The sequence below is a fragment of the Panulirus ornatus genome, chromosome 14 (assembly GCF_036320965.1).
Source record: "Panulirus ornatus isolate Po-2019 chromosome 14, ASM3632096v1, whole genome shotgun sequence".
NCBI classification, from domain to species: domain Eukaryota; kingdom Metazoa; phylum Arthropoda; class Malacostraca; order Decapoda; family Palinuridae; genus Panulirus; species Panulirus ornatus.
Window position 1 is genome coordinate 60,441,255 of NC_092237.1, and position 20,288 is coordinate 60,461,542.

A 20,288-nucleotide genomic window follows, 5' to 3' on the forward strand; every position below is an offset into this window, starting at 1 on the left:
CAGAAAATAATAATAGTGTGAGAGGGGACGTGATTGCTAACACTGAGGTGGTAAGCACTGGGTGGCAAGTAGTTCTTGTGACGCTCAACAGATGTCAGGAGAGGAGCGGCGGGTCTCTGCCAGTACAGTCGGTGCTCACTAGATGGCATTAATTAGAAACATCAGTAAAGTCGCACTTCTAACAAGAATTTAGATACCCATTCTCGAGGCTGGTAAAATTATATATTTTTCACGATCACAGTTGTCAGAAACACTGATACCAATAATACAAATAGTTAAAAACAGACATACACAAAATTATATAGAATTCATTACAGTTCACCTCATGAAAAACGCCAAAAGATTTCAGTAACGATTATTATTTGAAGTGCATCCCAACCATCTGTAGATGTACGATGAGCATGATTTATATATTTTCTGCTTATGTTTAATATACCTGAGTCCAATTTTAGATGTATATAGATATTCTAATTTTGTACGTAATATAAAACTAGGAAAGTGATGTAAATTTGTTGTCGACAGGATTTTGATTACATGAAATATCATTCAAACGATAACTTGCAAAACAATACAACCTTACTCTGGCTGCAACCAAAATATAAACAAACATGGGAGTTACTGTGTAAGTACTCATTTAAATATCTTTTTATGTGTTTGATTGTGTTGATTTCTCGTACTTCATGTGACAAGAGAGTGAGTTCTCGTGATAGTCAGAAGGAATTAGTTCTAAGTTGCAGTTCGCATTATTTGGCACACTGGAGAATACCGATATCCTCCTCAGGGTATTCTTAGAGACAAGCAATACAAATATTTATGTATAAATCCTCAAAAATTATTTATAGTGCCACCTACTGTGTATGCGGTACACAGTTTTTCTTAGTACGTGGAAAGGAGATGCTAATTTACTTAGATTTTGTAAAGATGTTCAAGAAACTTAAGTTTTCACATGGCAGTTGCTTTACATCTAGATGACATCATTTGAAAATTTATTAAGTCTGCCTGGATTCACTGGAGCCTGTGCACAGATAATTTTCTAACTCGGCTGAAGACATTGTTTTTGCAACATAGTTATTTTCCTTTTTTTTTTATTCATTTTTCAGTTCTTTAGAATTATTTTTTCCTTGCAATAATGTAATGCCTAGAGAATAGAATGAAGGTACAAGACTTAATATAGAGCATTATATTTTATACTTATAATGAAGGGTATAGTGGTGAGGGTTATGAATTTCACGGAAAATGTGCAGGTATATTATCAGTTTTAGTTACATGTTGATATTAACTTTGGGAAATGGTTACTGCTGATTTGTAATTTTACAGTTGTGAGTTCTGGTCAGAAACATAAAAGTACAATAGTAAGTTGTGATTGGAAAAATACTTGCATAAAACTTTTTCCCCTTATCTTTTGATTTATGTTCGCTTGTGAGGAGGGTTTTGTATTAGTTAAAGGGGTATTTTGTGCTGAGAGATCAAGAGGGCTTCTTTTTTTAAAAAAAGAATAAAATATGTTTTCGTGACTTTGTGCATTGAACGAGTTATTTCGTGCGAGTGATGGTAATATTATTCTGTTTCTACTGACAAACAAAACACCTTGTTGATTACTTATGTTTGGGTTCCTCATTGTTTACTTCCATAGTATATATTAAAGGTGTGAAAAAAATGTTGTGCATGAATGCTGCAACAAATTTTCACTGCTTTGAACAAATTTTCATTGCTTTGATGTAAAGAGGACTGTTGAATATCCTTTAGTTGGAACAGTTGAATATCCATTAGTGTTTATGATTTTTTGTTTTGCATTTTCTTTATTAAATTCTTATAACTTATTTGTTTTGAATTACATTTTCTTTTGTAAAGACAATGCATTACATATGAAGCTGTAACGTTGCGGTTCTTACAAGGGTATTGAGGCTTGTTCATTCGTAAAATGTATGAAAATTTATTTGTCAAAACCTCTTATTTGCCATGGAAAAAAAGATTATATTGATACCTTTAAGATTCTGGTTTTCTTATCTGATATGAGCATGTGTCACTTATGGAAATTTAACTGACAACATTTAAGAAACAAAGAAAATCTGATTTACTTTATTTGGAATCATCATGCGATCCTGCCAAACAGTGCATGACCGTTTCATTGTAAATTACAAATGCACTTGAAAACAGTGATTATTTTCAAGTGATAAATTGGTAAGAGGCATAGTGAATAAGAGATCCATGGAAGCCTTTTTTTTTTCTTTTTTAGGTTGCAGGCATCCTTCTTTTGCAAGGATCATCTCTTTTCAGAAAAATTGCTCGTACTTATTCTAAACATTCCAGAAAAATTTTTCACGTGTGATACTTGTTTTAAGGGTCTAGGAAAGCACTGTGATAAATTAATGTAGCGTATGTCGTGAGGTACTTATGTATTATTGCAACTCCAATAAGGACAAGATTTGGGGGAGTTAGTTTGAATAGTGAAATTAATGTATCAGATTCTGGCAAATGGCTATAGAGTTATATATAACAGAATAAGGTATGATTTTATTGGTAATTAATACAAGACTAAGTTTTGTAACTTTTAGGTTAGCTTTAGTTTGAGATTGGTTTGGTTAGCTTAGCCTTACATTGTATAATGTTCTGTTATGTTGCCATTCATTACGTTACTCTTAGGTTAGGTTATCTTACTTCTACATATGATGATGTTGGTATTGAGATGTATTTTTGAAAGTTGTACATATTATGACCCAACTATTAACTCACTGCTTCAAAGTTTTGCCCAATTTGTTCAGATCACAAGACTTTTCTAATTTTTGTAATGTCTTTTCTGCACTTACATGTATTGTTTTGAGCCTCTTCATACCAGTTTTGTGTATTGTTGGCCAGAAATAGCTATGCAAGGCTAAACTTGATTCTTGCTGCTGAGATATATAGTAAAGATGGTAAAATTAGAGAAGACGGACACTTGGGAAAAATTTATAGAATATAGCTAAATTGATGCCAATGGAATTATTACAAGGTGTAGAGTACATCTAGGGTGTAGGAGTTTAGGTTTAGCATCTCTAACTCTACTAATATTAAGTTATCAAAGGGGGCAGGGCTTTGATTTGGAGGGTAATAGTTGGGTAAAACCAAAATTTGATAGTTCACAGTGTAATGCATTAGTAACACTTTTGTTCAGATCTAGCCAATAGCTGTCGAATGGTGTCTCGACCTCATTTTTTAATATCATGGCATTTGAACAGTGACCATTCTATGGACAGCTGACAGAAAAGCATTTATGTGGTGCTACTTCTGATTTTTTAGAGCTTTATGCATTAGGGATGTTGGTTTATGAATGATTGATGTCATAATACTGCAAGAAAACTTGCCTGAAGAGTCTAGAAACTCTTACTTTCCTCCTCTATTTATGTATACCACAGATAGCTGCCATGCGCCGTTATGTTTAAATCCGAATTTCACCAATATGTATTTTGTTCAATTTCGTGAGTCTACATAACTTCAGAGCTTAAAACAAATGCGTGTCAGATCTGTTCCACACCCTGTCAGAAACCAACATCTCCATTGTCATCCCAACTCAGTATTTACCATTTTATATTTAAAAGAATCATGAGGCTTTTGAATTAGGTATATGTTTTGATAATGATGAAATTTCACCAATAACAGAACCCACAGGACATCAGACTCATTGAATTTATAAGTTATCTTCACATTTTGTAGATATTGATAATTTAGAATGCTGTTTATTGTTTAATCGAACATTTTACTGTCTCCCTCAGTATCTCAACCATTAACGGTTTATTTGAATCGAAAGAATGGTTTTATGAGTGAAAAGAGATCCTGCACTCTTGAATCGCTCTGCAGACATCTGTGATGCTATAAGAATAGAGCAAAATTCATAATTCGAGAAAATGTGCATCAGCCATTGATGATATACTAAAGTGAATGTAAGACATTCTACTTAGGGGATCATGTTACAGTGGTTGCGGTGGGGTAGAGGGGTTATGATACTGATAGGTATTCAATTTGTCTGTGTTGACACTTCTTGGCAGTTGCATGATGTTCAGTCTTTGGTTTTCCTGGTATATTTCAACTAGTGTATTGAAAATTGAGATCTTGGCAGCTAGAATGGTTAGTTAAGGTTGTCTTCGGTTTTGCTGATCTTTCATGTGTTCCACGTGTTTACATACATTAATCCACATTCTACATTGATGTTTATAACCTTATCATATGTTATGATTCTTGCTTCTGCCAGAGCATTTGCACTGTTCATAAGCTAGCCTAGAATGATTGTACTATATGTGATATAATTATTACCTCATTATAAATTTTTTTACTCTATTCAACGGAATGAAGAATCTGATATCAATAAAGGGGCGGTATAAGTTAGGTTTGAAATAACCATTTATTTGTTCACCAAGGGGAAAACAGCAGTGTTAATTAGCAGAAATGGGCTTGATGTAATATAGACAATTTAAAAAGAAAAAAGAATAATGTATGTGAAGATATTATTGATTATTGACGTTACAGTCAATAAAAAGTATTTGCTGATTTTTTGCGGTGATACTCATTGTTTTATAGAAAACTATAATTTCCATCCTATCAATTTTGTTAAACAAAATAATTTTTCGCTACAGTATTCAAGATTTTTTAAAGGGTTGCTTCAGTTTAAGGTGAAAATGAATGAGAAGGCTTATGTTGACTTTTAGCATGGTCTTCAACATTATGTAGGATTAGAGCAGGAATGAAATATGTTCTTTAGTATTATGTAAGACTTATCTTGATGGTTTGTAGCAGAGTATTCAGTTATGTTGGACATTTGTTGGTGTGAAGTATAGTATAGTCTTTAGTGCTACACAGGGTTAAGTTCCAAGACTCTGTTCATCAGAAGTTATAAAGAATTGCATATATATTAGAGTGAATACTTATATGTGACTGTAGTAATGTATTAAATGATGTATTCCAAAGTAGATATGGTTTATAGAACATCATTTAAGAAATGCAGTTTATAATTATAGGTAATTCATTGTATGTTATACTACGAACTGAATATTGTTTTTTTTTTTGGAGCTCGTTCCAAAGTAAGGGTGTTCATAAGTCGGATGATTATGAGTTTTATAAGTTGGGCATCCAGTGTACAAGATTTGTATAGGCCTGTAGTATTCAGTAGCATAAGGCTTGCGGGATTGATACAGGTCTTCATTGATACAGGGGTTGTGAAGGTCTATGGTCTCAATCTGAAAATTGAAAAATACTTATGTAGGTCATAGTCTTCAGCTCTATGAAGGGTATGTACAGATCTCTTGTCTCCCTGTAAGTACTGTACAAGACTTGCATAATTGTACACTGCCACTCTTAATGTTTGTAAAGCTTGTTTAGGCCTGTTGTATTGCCATCAACATAATCAAGGACTCTTGTAGTTCAGTATTACAATCTTTATCCATGTAGTGCTTGCTTAGGTTGTCATGGGCATTACATAAAGCTTGTGTGTGTGGGGAGTTACTCTTAACACAACATTATAGAGGGCTTATATATGTTTTTAATGTCATCCTCAGTGATACATTTCAAGTAGGTTGGTATATAGTACTGGGTACTACATATAGCTAAGAGTGGGATAGAGTCTTGGATGCAATGTATATCTTAGATTGCTTTGTTGACTTCACTAATGTGTAGGGATGATGTTGGGTGGTGCATGTCCTTCTGTGGTATGTAAGGCTAGTGTAACGCACTATGGAACTCCAAATATACTTGTAGACCTTAATATTGTATAGGATGTGTTGGTCGCTAGTGTTAACATAGATTTTATGTAAAGTTTGTTTAGTGTAGTCTATATCTGTAGTGTAAGCGTAGGTGTTGCGTTGTCACCTCTTTATTTCTATAATGTAACTTGGGTAACTTTAGGATATATTTTGTTAACTAATGTATATTTTTAGGTCATACAGTTTGTCTTTGAAGACTTTATCAAGTTCATGTCTTGTGGTTAAGTTGAATTTTCTGTTTCTTCAGTCAAGAATGTGAGCTTTATCACTCAAGTTTCTTTGTGATTTTGATCTTGTACCTCTTACGACTAGACAGTTGCTGATAGAATTATAAAGAAATAACTTTTTTCTGGAGAGAGAGAAAAAAGCAGATTGGTAGTGGTTTTGTGTTCAGTTTTAGATAATCCCTTTCCAAAGCAAGCAGAGAATATACCTGTGGCAACTCTTTTGTGAATGGAGAAGCTTGGAACCACTTTTGGAAACCTTTTGCTCCCTAATCCGGCTGTCTGCTTCCTCCACAACCTTTTTCCCCTTAATGGATTCACCATTGCAGTGATATCTGGGTGGGCCTTTTGAGTTAGATGGGCTGTTGCGTTTTTTTGGTGGGAAGGGTTTTGCCAACCAACCAGCTTTGAAAGAGTTACTTGTGGGTTCCTTTTTTTCATATACTTATGTTTGAGTTTAAGACTATAAGCACAGTTCCTGAGCTTTAGTGGGAAATTCTAGAAAATTACTATGTAGCAAGGGACTTTATAGTCTAAATTACAAGTGTCTTTGGTATTTTTAATTGTTAAAAGTTTTCACAACATGCCTGGCCTGAAATGAAGGGTTGTAAATTTGATGTGTAGTTCCCAAAAGGGATGTTGTTAGACTACTTGGCTGATTTGGTTCAATAGTTGTGGATGAGACTGTTGTATGTTTGGTATAGAAAAGTGCGTGGTGGATGTAGGAGAGAGTGGAGTAGGTATAGGAGTGTGTTTGATGGGTTTAGTATGTTGTGTAGTGGATTTTGGAGGGGGATGTAGTGTGTTAGGTGGTTGGTGTGGTAGGGTTTGTGGTAGATCAGGGGATTATGTTGGGTGTAGGAGGGTTTGTTGTACATTTAGAGTGTGTAGAAAAATAAGTGGTTTGTGTAGGAAGACGTGTTGTGGAGATAGAAAGATATATAAGTAAATGAATATAGTGTTTGTGAGGGTAGATGAGGAATATCTTTGTAGTAGATATATAAGAATGTATAACAAACGTGGGAGGGTGTGTGATGGATTGATGATGATGTGTAGTGCACACGATGAGTGGTAAGTGGAGGGGTAAGTGTATAGTCACTATAGTGGATGTAGGGGGTGAGTGATGGTTTGCTGGGTATAGGGTGGTGTATGGAAGGTTTTTGGTGAGTATTAGAATGTATATGATGAGTGTGTGAAGGTCTGTGGTGGGTGTAGAATGATAATTGATGGGAAAAATGGTTTGCGGTTGGTGTATGAAGTTTTGTGATGGGTGCTTGTAAAAGGTTATGTGATGGGTAGAGGAAGCTTTGTAGTATCTGTAAGCGAGTGTGAAAAGTTGTGTGATATGTGCAGAAGGGTCTGTTTGGTGTGGATTAAGCATATGTTTGTGAAAAGAGGGCGTGTTCGTGGTTTTGCTGGTATTTTGTGTGTACTTGATTTAAGAGGATGCACGGTACGTTTGCCATATGCATGGCGGTGTGTGATGGTTGTAGTAGGGTTTATGGTGTATGGTCGATGTAAGAGAATGTGTTATGGGTGTAAAGGGGTGTATTGCTTATGTAGGAGGGTGTTCAATGAATGTAGAAGGATGTATGGTAGTTGTTTAGCGGTGTTTGGTTGATTATAAAGAGTGTGTGGTGGGTGTATAGTACACTGAACCTATATTCATGCTGCCGGTGGTATAGAGATGGAAGAAGTGCTGGTTGGGGAAACCTCATTTTAGCCGCACTGCAGAAGCGCCATGCATAGAAACCCTCCTTCTCCCTTAACACACACACTTTATATTCTCCGACGCATTCATTTGTATCTTGACTGCATAAAAAAAATCGAGACATTCTTTCCCATAGTCTGTATCTTTACCCTTGTTCTCCTCTCACGTACTCAACTATTCTTTTTTCACTCACTTTCAGACCAGTTCATGGCTACTTTGTGCGATGATTGAATCTTTATCTCTGGATTTTCCTTTGTGTTTGAATCACGCCATGTTCAAACACTGGTATCCGAATCTCACCATACCGTAGTGCACATTATATCGACGAGCTTAAGGGTCAGACTGCCGTGCACAAGGATTTTGATTCCACCAGTTGTGAAATGAGATTATGACATTGATTTAATGCAAGATTTGCTACATGCCGGAAACTGACTAGTATCCTCACGTCATATGTTATACTTTCAAGCACCTTTATTTCCCGTTGCATTTGGATATAAATGTTTACCATGAATGTGTGTCATAGAAACGCGAGCGAGGCTATGGTGAGATTGATGAAAGCAGTTGAGGCAATAGGTGGCATGATGGTTAAAGCGTCTCTTTGGCTAGCTGGGCAGACTTCGTGGGTTCAGTCCCGGAAAAGGAGGAGAGCTGCTGATGTTTTGCTGGGCATGTTGGCTCAAGCCTCGATTTGGCTAGGCTAATTTCTTGTGTATAGATAGGGCTCTTGGCTGTTTGTACGGGTTAACGTTGAATTACGTAGATCAACATCATGTTTGTGTGATCAGGTTTTCCGATATTTGCCTGTATTTTTTTTTTTTTTTTTTTTTTACATAGATGTCTTTAAGACCAAACTTGAAACATTGTAGGAGATATCTTGTGTAGACCAAACCAAATTGAAACATTATAGGAAGGATCTTGTTGAGACAAGACCCTACTGCAGCGAGCCTCGTCGACGCTAGCAAGTTTATAAAAACTTGAAACCTGTCTCGGTGTCCAATGATATTGTTGGTGTGCATTTAAAGTTCATGCATATAATTATTGATGTGCATATAAAGTTTTGTCACAAATCTTGCGCAGGTACGTCTTATCTCAATACGCTCCAGTCGAAGGTCTAGATCATTTTAAAAGTAAGGAAGTAAAAGTGCGTCTTGGCCTTGTGGACGAAGTTACCACGCTTTGCCAAGTTTGTGTTGTGGTCGATTGGCCTAGAAAATAGAGGAAGAGAAGAAAAGGAAGAAAGAAAGGTGAGAGTGAGAAAGAATGTGCCCTCACTTCCCGAAGAGTGGAGGACATTTTGTTTTGTCTCTATGTAGATTCTGTTACTATTGGTTCCTCTCAGTAAAGGAAATATCACAGCCTTACTGTTAGGTTTTACGCAGAATGTGTACAACATGTGAATATAGCAGGTGATGCGAGGATCCGTGCAGTGCAGTAGCAATATGTACTCCATCCCTGGTGGGGAGAGAAGCGCCAAATGGTCGCCCGTCTCCATCATAGATTTCATGGTCTTAAAGACGGGGAACAAGATAGTGCTACCCGCCGAGTTCATTTAGGGTGATGTATACATACTAGAACAATGCCTAAGTAAGCCTCCGTGTGGTGGAGTGGCAGCCAGCATGCAGTCATAGTGGCGCGACTGTGTTCTGGAAGGGGCGGGGTCTGCAACGGCCTTGGGTACGACCAGACTTGACGGCGACGCCTCTGGTGTTGAACGTCGCCCGGGCAGGGCGTGGTGTTGGACTGGTACGAGCCGCAGGCGGGCTGGGAGGGAGATGTGGCAGGCTAGGAGATGGAATTGTAGGCTAGGAGATGAAATGATATTCTAGGAGGAAGGTGTGGCGGGCTAGGAGGGAGATGTAAGGGAGGTGTAGGAGGAGGTGCGGCATGATGGAATGGGATGGCGGGCTGGGGAGAGAGGTGTGGGAGGCTTAGAGGAGGTGTGGCAGGCTGGGAGGTGGTGCAGCAGATTGGGATGTAGATGTGGCAGGCTTGGAGGAAGTGTGGCAGTCTTGGAGAAGGTGTAGCAGGCTGGAAGGTAGGTGTAGAAGGCTGGTAGGAGGTGTGACAGGCTTGGATGTGGTGTGGCAGAATGCAGGGAAGTGTAAGAGATGGTATGGGAGGCTTAGAAGAGGTGTGGCTGTCTGAGAGGAGCTATGGCAGGCTGGGAGGAAGTGTTGGAGAGGGTGTGGCAGGCACGGAGGAGGTGTGAGGGGTTGGGAGTTGGCATGGGAGACAAGAAGGCGTAAGAAGGGGTTAAGAAAGTTGGTCAAGAGAGCGACAGAGGATCGAGAGTGGGGAAGTTGAGATGTTGGAGTAGGGAGGCTATAAGATATAGGGGTGGGGACGGTTAGGCGGTGGGAAGTTGGGGAGTGTATTGAGGAGAGGGGATGAATAGGGTGTTCGGGAGGGAGGGAAAGTAAGAGCAGCAGTGTGACGGTGCCATTGAAAATATATATATATATATATATATATATATATATATATATATATATATATATATATATATATATATTGTTTAGGTACTTTAATTATGTAAATTTGTCTTTTATGATTACGCGTAATTGTATTTATTGCGCCCCTCTAGCTGTTGGTTTATGCAAACGTATGATTAAGATATAGATGCATAGCGTTAACGTAAGGGCGTTGGTCGGAATTTCGAGTGAGTGTTGGTGCAAGGAAGCTGGTGGGAGACTCGCAGCGGGCAGAGACCGAGACGCGGCCGGCCTCGTAGGAGGAAAGAGAGCGAGACGTTGACTGAGCCGTTGGCGTCGAGGCGTCGACGGAGCCCAAGATAGATCAGTGGCTGACTAGGGATGGTTGGGTCGTTTGATAGTTAGTTGCTTAATTGTGCGAGGGAGACCACAGGAAAGCTGTGTGACATTAGGCCTCGTGGTTTATGACGAAGGGTATCGGTTTTAGTATTGGCATCCTAAATTCCTGACCCACGTAGAATGGAGAAAGGATTGCACAGCAGAAGGCTCCCACCCCACCCACCAGTCCCCTCAGGTTAATTAGTTGAATCGCTTTATTTACCGCCTCATGCTGAGTTGAGAGCAAGATATTACAGACACTCGACAATCTTGTATATAATGCCTGTAAACCTTGTATATGATGCTCGACAAAGTTGTATATATAACGCTGAACAAGCTTGTATATAACGCTTGCCAAAGTTGTACATAATGTGTGAAATCGCTCCTGCCAACCATGATTTTTAACTAGTATGCTTTAGTGTCGCACAACCAACTTCAAAGACACTGGGTACGGATTTTCGATTACTTTCCTTTTAATTGTATGTCATGTGCGGGTGACTCGCCATTTCAGAGTTTCAGGGTCGTGAGGCAGACTGGGGTGGGGGGGGGGGGTTCAGGGGAACATGAAGGCTGTGGAGTTGAGACGTCAAGAACAGGCTGAGGGAAAACGACAGGTACAGGATGGAGAAGAACGTCAAGAAGAGGATGGGGGGAAAGGAGACACGAGCTTGGGGACGGAGAATACCAAGAACAGACTGGGGAAGAACATGAACAGGCTAGGGGAAGGAGAACGTTAAGAACAAGCTGTGGAAAGAACATTGAGAACAGGCTGGCGGAAGCACAACACCAAGAACAGGCGGGGGGAAGGGAAACACAAAGAATTGTCTGGTTGGTCTCATTAATTGGGGCCTGGATGGATCTAGTTCTCTGGCAGCATCGCCTCGCGCCCTGGAATGTCCGTTTTCTGTAGGAGACTTTAATTTTGAAATTCAAGGAGAACAACGAACTGTATTGCATGGAAGCGATCTATTACGCCATCACAAATGGTAATTGTCTCTTTGTTTTTATTAATGAACTTCAATCTAATTACGTTCATTAGTGTCAGTTACTTTTCTTGTTACAAACGTATTCATGTAGTGCTGTGAAGACAATGCAATTCATTTCTTGGGATTTTAAATCGTTCAGGAACAGATACATGAACAGTATACTTAAAACGCCTTCATTTCATGATGACTAAGGCGAATTGAAAACGCCTTCATTTCATGATGACTAAGGCGAATTGATTGTTATCAGTTTAAATCAGGATGGAGAAAATTTTTTACTTGTGAATGTTGCTAACAAAGAGCCAGTACCCAGACTCCCATTTCTTAAATTTAGTGTATTTGTGCGTCAGATAATGTTTGTACGCAATTTGTATATTTTTATGTATGAAATAGCATTTAACATTTAGGGGAATGGAATATCAGATTCTTAGCTATCACAGTGTTGTTTCCCATATATATATATATAGGGTAAGAGAGATGTGTGGAAATAAAAAGAGCGTGGTTGAGAGAGCAGAAGAGGGTGTTTTGAAGTGGTTTGGGCACATGGAGAGAATGAGTGAGGAAAGATTGACCAAGAGGATATATGTGTCGGAGGTGGAGGGAACGAGGAGAAGAGGGAGACCAAATTGGAGGTGGAAAGATGGAGTGAAAAAGATTTTGTGTGATCGGGGCCTGTGAACATGCAGGAGGGTGAAAGGAGGGCAAGGAATAGAGTGAATTGGAGCGATGTGGTATACCGGGGTTGACGTGCTGTCAGTGGATTGAATCAAGGCATGTGAAGCGTCTGGGGTAAACCATGGAAAGCTGTGTAGGTATGTATATTTACGTGTGTGGACGTATGTATATACATGTGTATGGGGGGGGGGGGTTGGGCCATTTCTTTCGTCTGTTTCCTTGCGCTACCTCGCAAACGCGGGAGACAGCGACAAAGTATAATAAAAAATAATAGAAAAAAAAAAAAAAAAAATATATATATATATATATATATATATATATATATATATATATATATAATCATACTTCATATTTGATCGCCCTTTCCTGCGTGCGCAAGGCAGCGCCGTGAACAGACGAAGAAAGGCCGCATTTGCCCACATCCATGCTCGTTCTTGTGTCATGCACCGAAACCATTGATTCATTTAGGTGGAGACTAAACATAGATGAGAGCTTTTAACCTTTATACCTCTAATTTTTCTACTGCGCGAAGCCTTGTTCTAAGAGACTAATATACAAAGACACAAGACTGCGCAGCCGCAGGCCAAACTCCGTCTTGCTGGACGTCCCGTCACACCCCTCCCAGGCCGGCTGGCTTCCCCTGGTTCCCAGTCCCGTCCCGTTGCCTTTTGTTACCTTATTATTCACGGTTGCTTCAGCCCGTACGAAACCTTGCCGGTTATTGGTTACTTCACCTCTGTTTATGTAGGCCACTTTCAAGGCTTTTCTCATTTGTTTGCGTTATCCTATATGCATTATTGTTGTCCGCTGTGTTGCTATTAACATTGTCTTCTTTATGTTACGTGCCATCTTTCCGCAGAAGGCTTCTGCATAGGGAGAAACGTGAATAAAGTATTAAGGTTATTACCTTGTGTGTGTGTGTGTGTGTGTGTGTGTGTGTGTGTGTGTGTGTGTGTGTGTGTGCGCGCGTGTGTGTGCAGTAGAAGTACCGTTCACTCGTGTGTATGAAGAATATTTCCCCAATGGTCACTGTTAGTGTTACAGACACTCCCCTTTGTCTGCAGAGTCGGAAGGTACAACCCACGATACCATAGGAGGGTACAGAGCAGAGCGTACACACTGTCGTTGTAGCGGCAGATAACAGTTGGCTATGTAGAAGGTGGCAGCACCTGCTGTGTATCAGAAGGCTGAACCACCTGGATGGGCTAGACTCTGTTAACCTCCTGAGCACAAGGTAACGACCTTTGAGCTCAACTTTACGATTTCTAAAGGTCCCGTCAAAAAGCCTTGACATTATACCCAAGGGTCGTGCTCAAGGGTCGTGTCCTCGTGCTCAAGAGTTCAAGCATTTGAATTGCAAAGTGCAACCCATCGTTGAGTTGTATCAATAATTTGTTTGACTTTCGATATAGTTCCAGTGCAGATGAGAGTTTGACAATAATTTCTGATAGTTTCATTTTTGTGTCAAAATTTAGGATTGCTTTGACGTATTGTGATGGGAGAAAAATGAAAGTTGTGCTTATGATCAGGTGGATATTTTACCTATGGTGTCTCCTCTTGTTTAGAATGTTACTGATATTGGAAACGTTACTTTTTCATTATTTAATTGATACAGTTTAGGTCATGTCAGTGTAGAGTAATTTTTCCCCAGTGCTGTGATAATCATTATATAGTACATGACTGTGATTGATTTAAGTCTTTTACTAACTGTAACCGATTTCTTTACAAGTTGTAGTTCATTATAATGGAATTGGTTAAAGTTCATTGTGACTTTCTTAGTATCCCTTGTAATGTTAAAGAAACGTTTTCTTTGATGAAGCGTACAATATAGTTTTCTCTTGCGCTTTTAGGGGAAACTGAATGTGGTTTGCATATCGTGGTATACCATAGTCATTTATGTCGGTGCGTTGTTACCTTAGTGTATCACTTTATTAATATTGATTTGAGCCGTGTCTAACATAAAGGAAAGAATTATATATATAGGTTAGCGTGCTTGAATATTGAAAAAGCACTCTAATTTTAATGGATGTTTCCTAGATTTGACCTGAACGGTTCCAGGATATTAGATATGCGTTATGCGAAGTTATGCGCTGGTCGTTGCCGTAGTGAGTTAGTCCCGAAATTGTACATTTTCTGATAAATTTTGAGCATTTTAATAATGAGTACTATTGATTACATATTTCAGTGATAGATACATTCATTACAAGTAATAAAGCCATGCTAGACTGGGAATATATATATTTTGATTACTCGTTAATGATGATAAGACCAAAATTGCCATTCTTATTTTGATTGGCTGCTGTTGAAAATATAAGATGCTGTATGATTCTTGCTTTGAAGGAAGAGGTGCAGGTGACTCGCTCAACCTTCCCTTTATTGGCTTGTTTGTCAAGAGGGATTTTTATTGATGCCTCAGAAAACGAACGTATCGCTTTTCATGAGAAGTGGAGAAGACACGGTTGAACTCGAGGATCTATTATCTTCTCTATGGTCCTCAGTTTTCCTGACCTCGTCTTCATCACCCTGCCTCTCAGGACTCCTGTCAACTAACCCTTGTCAGATTCTGGAACCCCGTTACTACGCCTTAGCTTTTCCCTTCGGACACTTGGACTTTGAGTGTGCTTTGGTGGAACGCCGGGTTCGAATCCCGTTTCCAGTTTCTGTGGTCTATCGTTGACGGTTGGTTGTAATAAATGTTGGGAGCCCCGTCCTCTCTTGGCCAAGGCCTCAGTCTTCGTTGCCACAACTCACCATCTTCCTCTCGTGGACACACGTATATATCAGAGGCCCGTGTACGTGCAAGGATAAAGAGCCGTGGCTGGCACTGGGTCAGGCACCCGTGGCTGGCACTGGGTCAGGCACCCGTGGCTGGCACTGGGTCAGGCACCCGTGGCTGGCACTGGGTCAGGCACCCGTGGCTGGCACTGGGTCAGGCACCCGTGGCTGGCATTGCGCCAGGCACCCGTGGCTGGCACTGGGTCAGGCACCCGTGGCTGGCACTGGGTCAGGCACCCGTGGCTGGCACTGGGTCAGGCACCCGTGGCTGGCACTGGGTCAGGCACCCGTGGCTGGCACTGGGTCAGGCACCCGTGGCTGGCATTGCGCCAGGCACCCGTGGCTGGCACTGGGTCAGGCACCCGTGGCTGGCACTGGGTCAGGCACCCGTGGCTGGCACTGGGTCAGGCACCCGTGGCTGGCACTGGGTCAGGCACCCGTGGCTGGCACTGGGTCAGGCACCCGTGGCTGGCACTGGGTCAGGCACCCGTGGCTGGCACTGGGTCAGGCACCCGTGGCTGGCACTGGGTCAGGCACCCGTGGCTGGCACTGGGTCAGGCACCCGTGGCTGGCACTGGGTCAGGCACCCGTGGCTGGCACTGGGTCAGGCACCCGTGGCTGGCACTGGGTCAGGCACCCGTGGCTGGCACTGGGTCAGGCACCCGTGGCTGGCACTGGGTCAGGCACCCGTGGCTGGCACTGGGTCAGGCACCCGTGGCTGGCACTGGGTCAGGCACCCGTGGCTGGCACTGGGTCAGGCACCCGTGGCTGGCACTGGGTCAGGCACCCGTGGCTGGCACTGGGTCAGGCCCATGTGACTCAATGGGTCAGGCACCCGTGGCTGGCACTGGGTCAGGCACCCGTGGCTGGCACTGGGTCAGGCACCCGTGGCTGGCACTGGGTCAGGCACCCGTGGCTGGCACTGGGTCAGGCACCCGTGGCTGGCACTGGGTCAGGCACCCGTGGCTGGCACTGGGTCAGGCACCCGTGGCTGGCACTGGGTCAGGCACCCGTGGCTGGCACTGGGTCAGGCACCCGTGGCTGGCACTGGGTCAGGCACCCGTGGCTGGCACTGGGTCAGGCACCCGTGGCTGGCACTGGGTCAGGCACCCGTGGCTGGCACTGGGTCAGGCACCCGTGGCTGGCACTGGGTCAGGCACCCGTGGCTGGCAATGGGTCAGGCACCCGTGGCTGGCACTGGGTCAGGCACCCGTGGCTGGCACTGGGTCAGGCACCCGTGGCTGGCACTGGGTCAGGCACCCGTGGCTGGCACTGGGTCAGGCACCCGTGGCTGGCACTGGGTCAGGCACCCGTGGCTGGCATTGCGCCAGGCACCCGTGGCTGGCACTGGGTCAGGCACCCGTGGCTGGCACTGGGTCAGGCACCCGTGGCTGGCACTGGGTCAGGCACCCGTGGCTGGCACTGGGTCAGGCACCCGTGGCTGGCACTGGGTCAGGCACCCGTGGCTGGCACTGGGTCAGGCACCCGTGGCTGGCACTGGGTCAGGCACCCGTGGCTGGCACTGGGTCAGGCACCCGTGGCTGGCACTGGGTCAGGCACCCGTGGCTGGCACTGGGTCAGGCACCCGTGGCTGGCACTGGGTCAGGCACCCGTGGCTGGCACTGGGTCAGGCACCCGTGGCTGGCACTGGGTCAGGCACCCGTGGCTGGCACTGGGTCAGGCACCCGTGGCTGGCACTGGGTCAGGCACCCGTGGCTGGCATTGCGCCAGGCACCCGTGGCTGGCACTGGGTCAGGCACCCGTGGCTGGCACTGGGTCAGGCACCCGTGGCTGGCACTGGGTCAGGCACCCGTGGCTGGCACTGGGTCAGGCACCCGTGGCTGGCACTGGGTCAGGCACCCGTGGCTGGCACTGGGTCAGGCACCCGTGGCTGGCACTGGGTCAGGCACCCGTGGCTGGCACTGGGTCAGGCACCCGTGGCTGGCACTGGGTCAGGCACCCGTGGCTGGCACTGGGTCAGGCACCCGTGGCTGGCACTGGGTCAGGCACCCGTGGCTGGCATTGCGCCAGGCACCCGTGGCTGGCACTGGGTCAGGCACCCGTGGCTGGCACTGGGTCAGGCACCCGTGGCTGGCACTGGGTCAGGCACCCGTGGCTGGCACTGGGTCAGGCACCCGTGGCTGGCACTGGGTCAGGCACCCGTGGCTGGCACTGGGTCAGGCACCCGTGGCTGGCATTGCGCCAGGCACCCGTGGCTGGCACTGGGTCAGGCACCCGTGGCTGGCACTGGGTCAGGCACCCGTGGCTGGCACTGGGTCAGGCACCCGTGGCTGGCACTGGGTCAGGCACCCGTGGCTGGCACTGGGTCAGGCACCCGTGGCTGGCACTGGGTCAGGCACCCGTGGCTGGCACTGGGTCAGGCACCCGTGGCTGGCACTGGGTCAGGCACCCGTGGCTGGCACTGGGTCAGGCACCCGTGGCTGGCACTGGGTCAGGCACCCGTGGCTGGCACTGGGTCAGGCACCCGTGGCTGGCACTGGGTCAGGCACCCGTGGCTGGCACTGGGTCAGGCACCCGTGGCTGGCACTGGGTCAGGCACCCGTGGCTGGCACTGGGTCAGGCACCCGTGGCTGGCACTGGGTCAGGCACCCGTGGCTGGCACTGGGTCAGGCACCCGTGGCTGGCACTGGGTCAGGCACCCGTGGCTGGCACTGGGTCAGGCACCCGTGGCTGGCACTGGGTCAGGCACCCGTGGCTGGCACTGGGTCAGGCACCCGTGGCTGGCACTGGGTCAGGCACCCGTGGCTGGCACTGGGTCAGGCACCCGTGGCTGGCACTGGGTCAGGCACCCGTGGCTGGCACTGGGTCAGGCACCCGTGGCTGGCACTGGGTCAGGCACCCGTGGCTGGCATTGCGCCAGGCACCCGTGGCTGGCACTGGGTCAGGCACCCGTGGCTGGCACTGGGTCAGGCACCCGTGGCTGGCACTGGGTCAGGCACCCGTGGCTGGCACTGGGTCAGGCACCCGTGGCTGGCACTGGGTCAGGCACCCGTGGCTGGCACTGGGTCAGGCACCCGTGGCTGGCACTGGGTCAGGCACCCGTGGCTGGCACTGGGTCAGGCACCCGTGGCTGGCACTGGGTCAGGCACCCGTGGCTGGCACTGGGTCAGGCACCCGTGGCTGGCACTGGGTCAGGCACCCGTGGCTGGCACTGGGTCAGGCACCCGTGGCTGGCACTGGGTCAGGCACCCGTGGCTGGCACTGGGTCAGGCACCCGTGGCTGGCATTGCGCCAGGCACCCGTGGCTGGCACTGGGTCAGGCACCCGTGGCTGGCACTGGGTCAGGCACCCGTGGCTGGCACTGGGTCAGGCACCCGTGGCTGGCACTGGGTCAGGCACCCGTGGCTGGCATTGCGCCAGGCACCCGTGGCTGGCACTGGGTCAGGCACCCGTGGCTGGCACTGGGTCAGGCACCCGTGGCTGGCACTGGGTCAGGCACCCGTGGCTGGCACTGGGTCAGGCACCCGTGGCTGGCACTGGGTCAGGCACCCGTGGCTGGCACTGGGTCAGGCACCCGTGGCTGGCACTGGGTCAGGCACCCGTGGCTGGCACTGGGTCAGGCACCCGTGGCTGGCACTGGGTCAGGCACCCGTGGCTGGCACTGGGTCAGGCACCCGTGGCTGGCACTGGGTCAGGCACCCGTGGCTGGCACTGGGTCAGGCACCCGTGGCTGGCACTGGGTCAGGCACCCGTGGCTGGCACTGGGTCAGGCACCCGTGGCTGGCACTGGGTCAGGCACCCGTGGCTGGCACTGGGTCAGGCACCCGTGGCTGGCACTGGGTCAGGCACCCGTGACTGGCACTGATTCAGGCGCCCGAGACTGGCACTGGTTCAGGCACCCGTTTTTGGCACTGAGCCAGGCACCCGTGGCTGGCACTGGGTCAGGCACCCGTGGCTGGCACTGGGTCAGGCACCCGTGGCTGGCACTGGGTCAGGCACCCGTGGCTGGCACTGGGTCAGGCACCCGTGGCTGGCACTGGGTCAGGCACCCGTGGCTGGCATTGGGTCAGGCACCCGTGACTGGCACTGATTCAGGCGCCCGAGACTGGCACTGAGTCAGACACCCGGGGCTAACACGTTGGTCAGGCACCAGAGACTGGCACTGGTTCAGGCACCCGTTTTTGGCACTGAGCCAGGCACCCGTGGCTGGCATTGCGCCAGGCACCCGTGGCTGGCACTGGGTCAGGCTCCTGAGCCTGGCACTAGGCCAAGCACCCGAGACTGGCACTGGGTCAGGCACCCGTGGCTGGCACTGGGTCAGGCCCATGTGACTCAATGGGTCAGGCACCCGTGACTAGGGAAGAGCAAAGTTAGCGGATCACAGACGAAAGATAAACATGATAGAAATGTATGCAGCTGTCCGTTCAGGGTGGATTAGATTGTGTGATGGGAGGGTCACCTGACCCTCGTTAAAGCTAGAATGTCGTAGTTGATTTAAGGGGGGGGGGGGAGCGATTGTTACAGAGTTCCTCCCTTAATCATTGAGGTGGTCGTGTTATCAGAGGGTAAAGGACGATCCCCAGGCCCCGTTGTTCGCCTCCATAAATATTTAACGCCATGAGAAATGGGCGACCCTCAATCATGGACGCTGCCGTGGCATGGAAACTGTAGCTCCAGCGAACGGCAGCAACTGTTGGCAGGCATATAGGAATGCTGGCAACCAAGTCCGGAATGTTGCCAGTTTGTTGAGGGATTTCGACTGCCTAGGAGGGTGTGTGTGTGTTTGGGGGCTTGTTTGGCAGTTTTGACAGGCAGGAGGAGAATGTTGGCACCCAGGACGGGAGTTTTGGAAGGCAGGTAGGAAGTGTTGGCAGTCAAGAATGGAATGGCTTCGACCTGTTAAACTGTGCTGTCAACCGAGTGATCGAACTAGGAAATGTTGGCAGCCAAATTGTTTGATATTGGAAGCATCGTAGAGAGTGTTGGCAGCCTGATGGGTAGTGCCAGGTAAGCAGGAGGTAGTAGGATGTGTGTCTTCGCAGACGACCTTGGAGGGAAATCTGAGATGGTCTTTCCCATACAGTTATTGGCCAGGAGGGTAGAGATCCTTCCTCGGTGGCACCAGATGGGGGTCTTCACCAAGGCCCAGGGTCATCAAGATGTAAATGGTATATTATCTCGGGATTTAGTAGTGTTTGCCCTTAGGATTTATGGACATCCCAGCATCATCTGGCGGGGGCTGCACCGACCACTGGCCGTGCTAGAAGTGCAGAGGAAGATAGAGGGAATTTAATACGGTGAGGGAGTGCCATGAGAAAGCCTCCAGAGGAAGATTTTTTTAAGACATTTTCTTTTCTTATTTTAAGTGATTTTAGGGTCGTATGTTTCAGTTCCTTGGTAGTGAAGGGAGCGCATCGAAG

The 20,288-nt window shown here is 46.4% G+C and overlaps 1 protein-coding gene across 1 annotated transcript in view; it reads left to right on the top strand.

The window, feature by feature from the left end:
* The first annotated feature begins 584 nt into the window (after positions 1-584).
* The window catches only part of MED20 (Mediator complex subunit 20), a 44,587-nt gene continuing 24,883 nt past the window's right edge, over positions 585-20,288 (top strand). The window contains exon 1 of the mRNA XM_071670078.1: positions 585-622. The gene's annotated coding sequence lies outside the window, so the exon portion shown is untranslated. The remainder of the gene's footprint in view (positions 623-20,288) is intronic.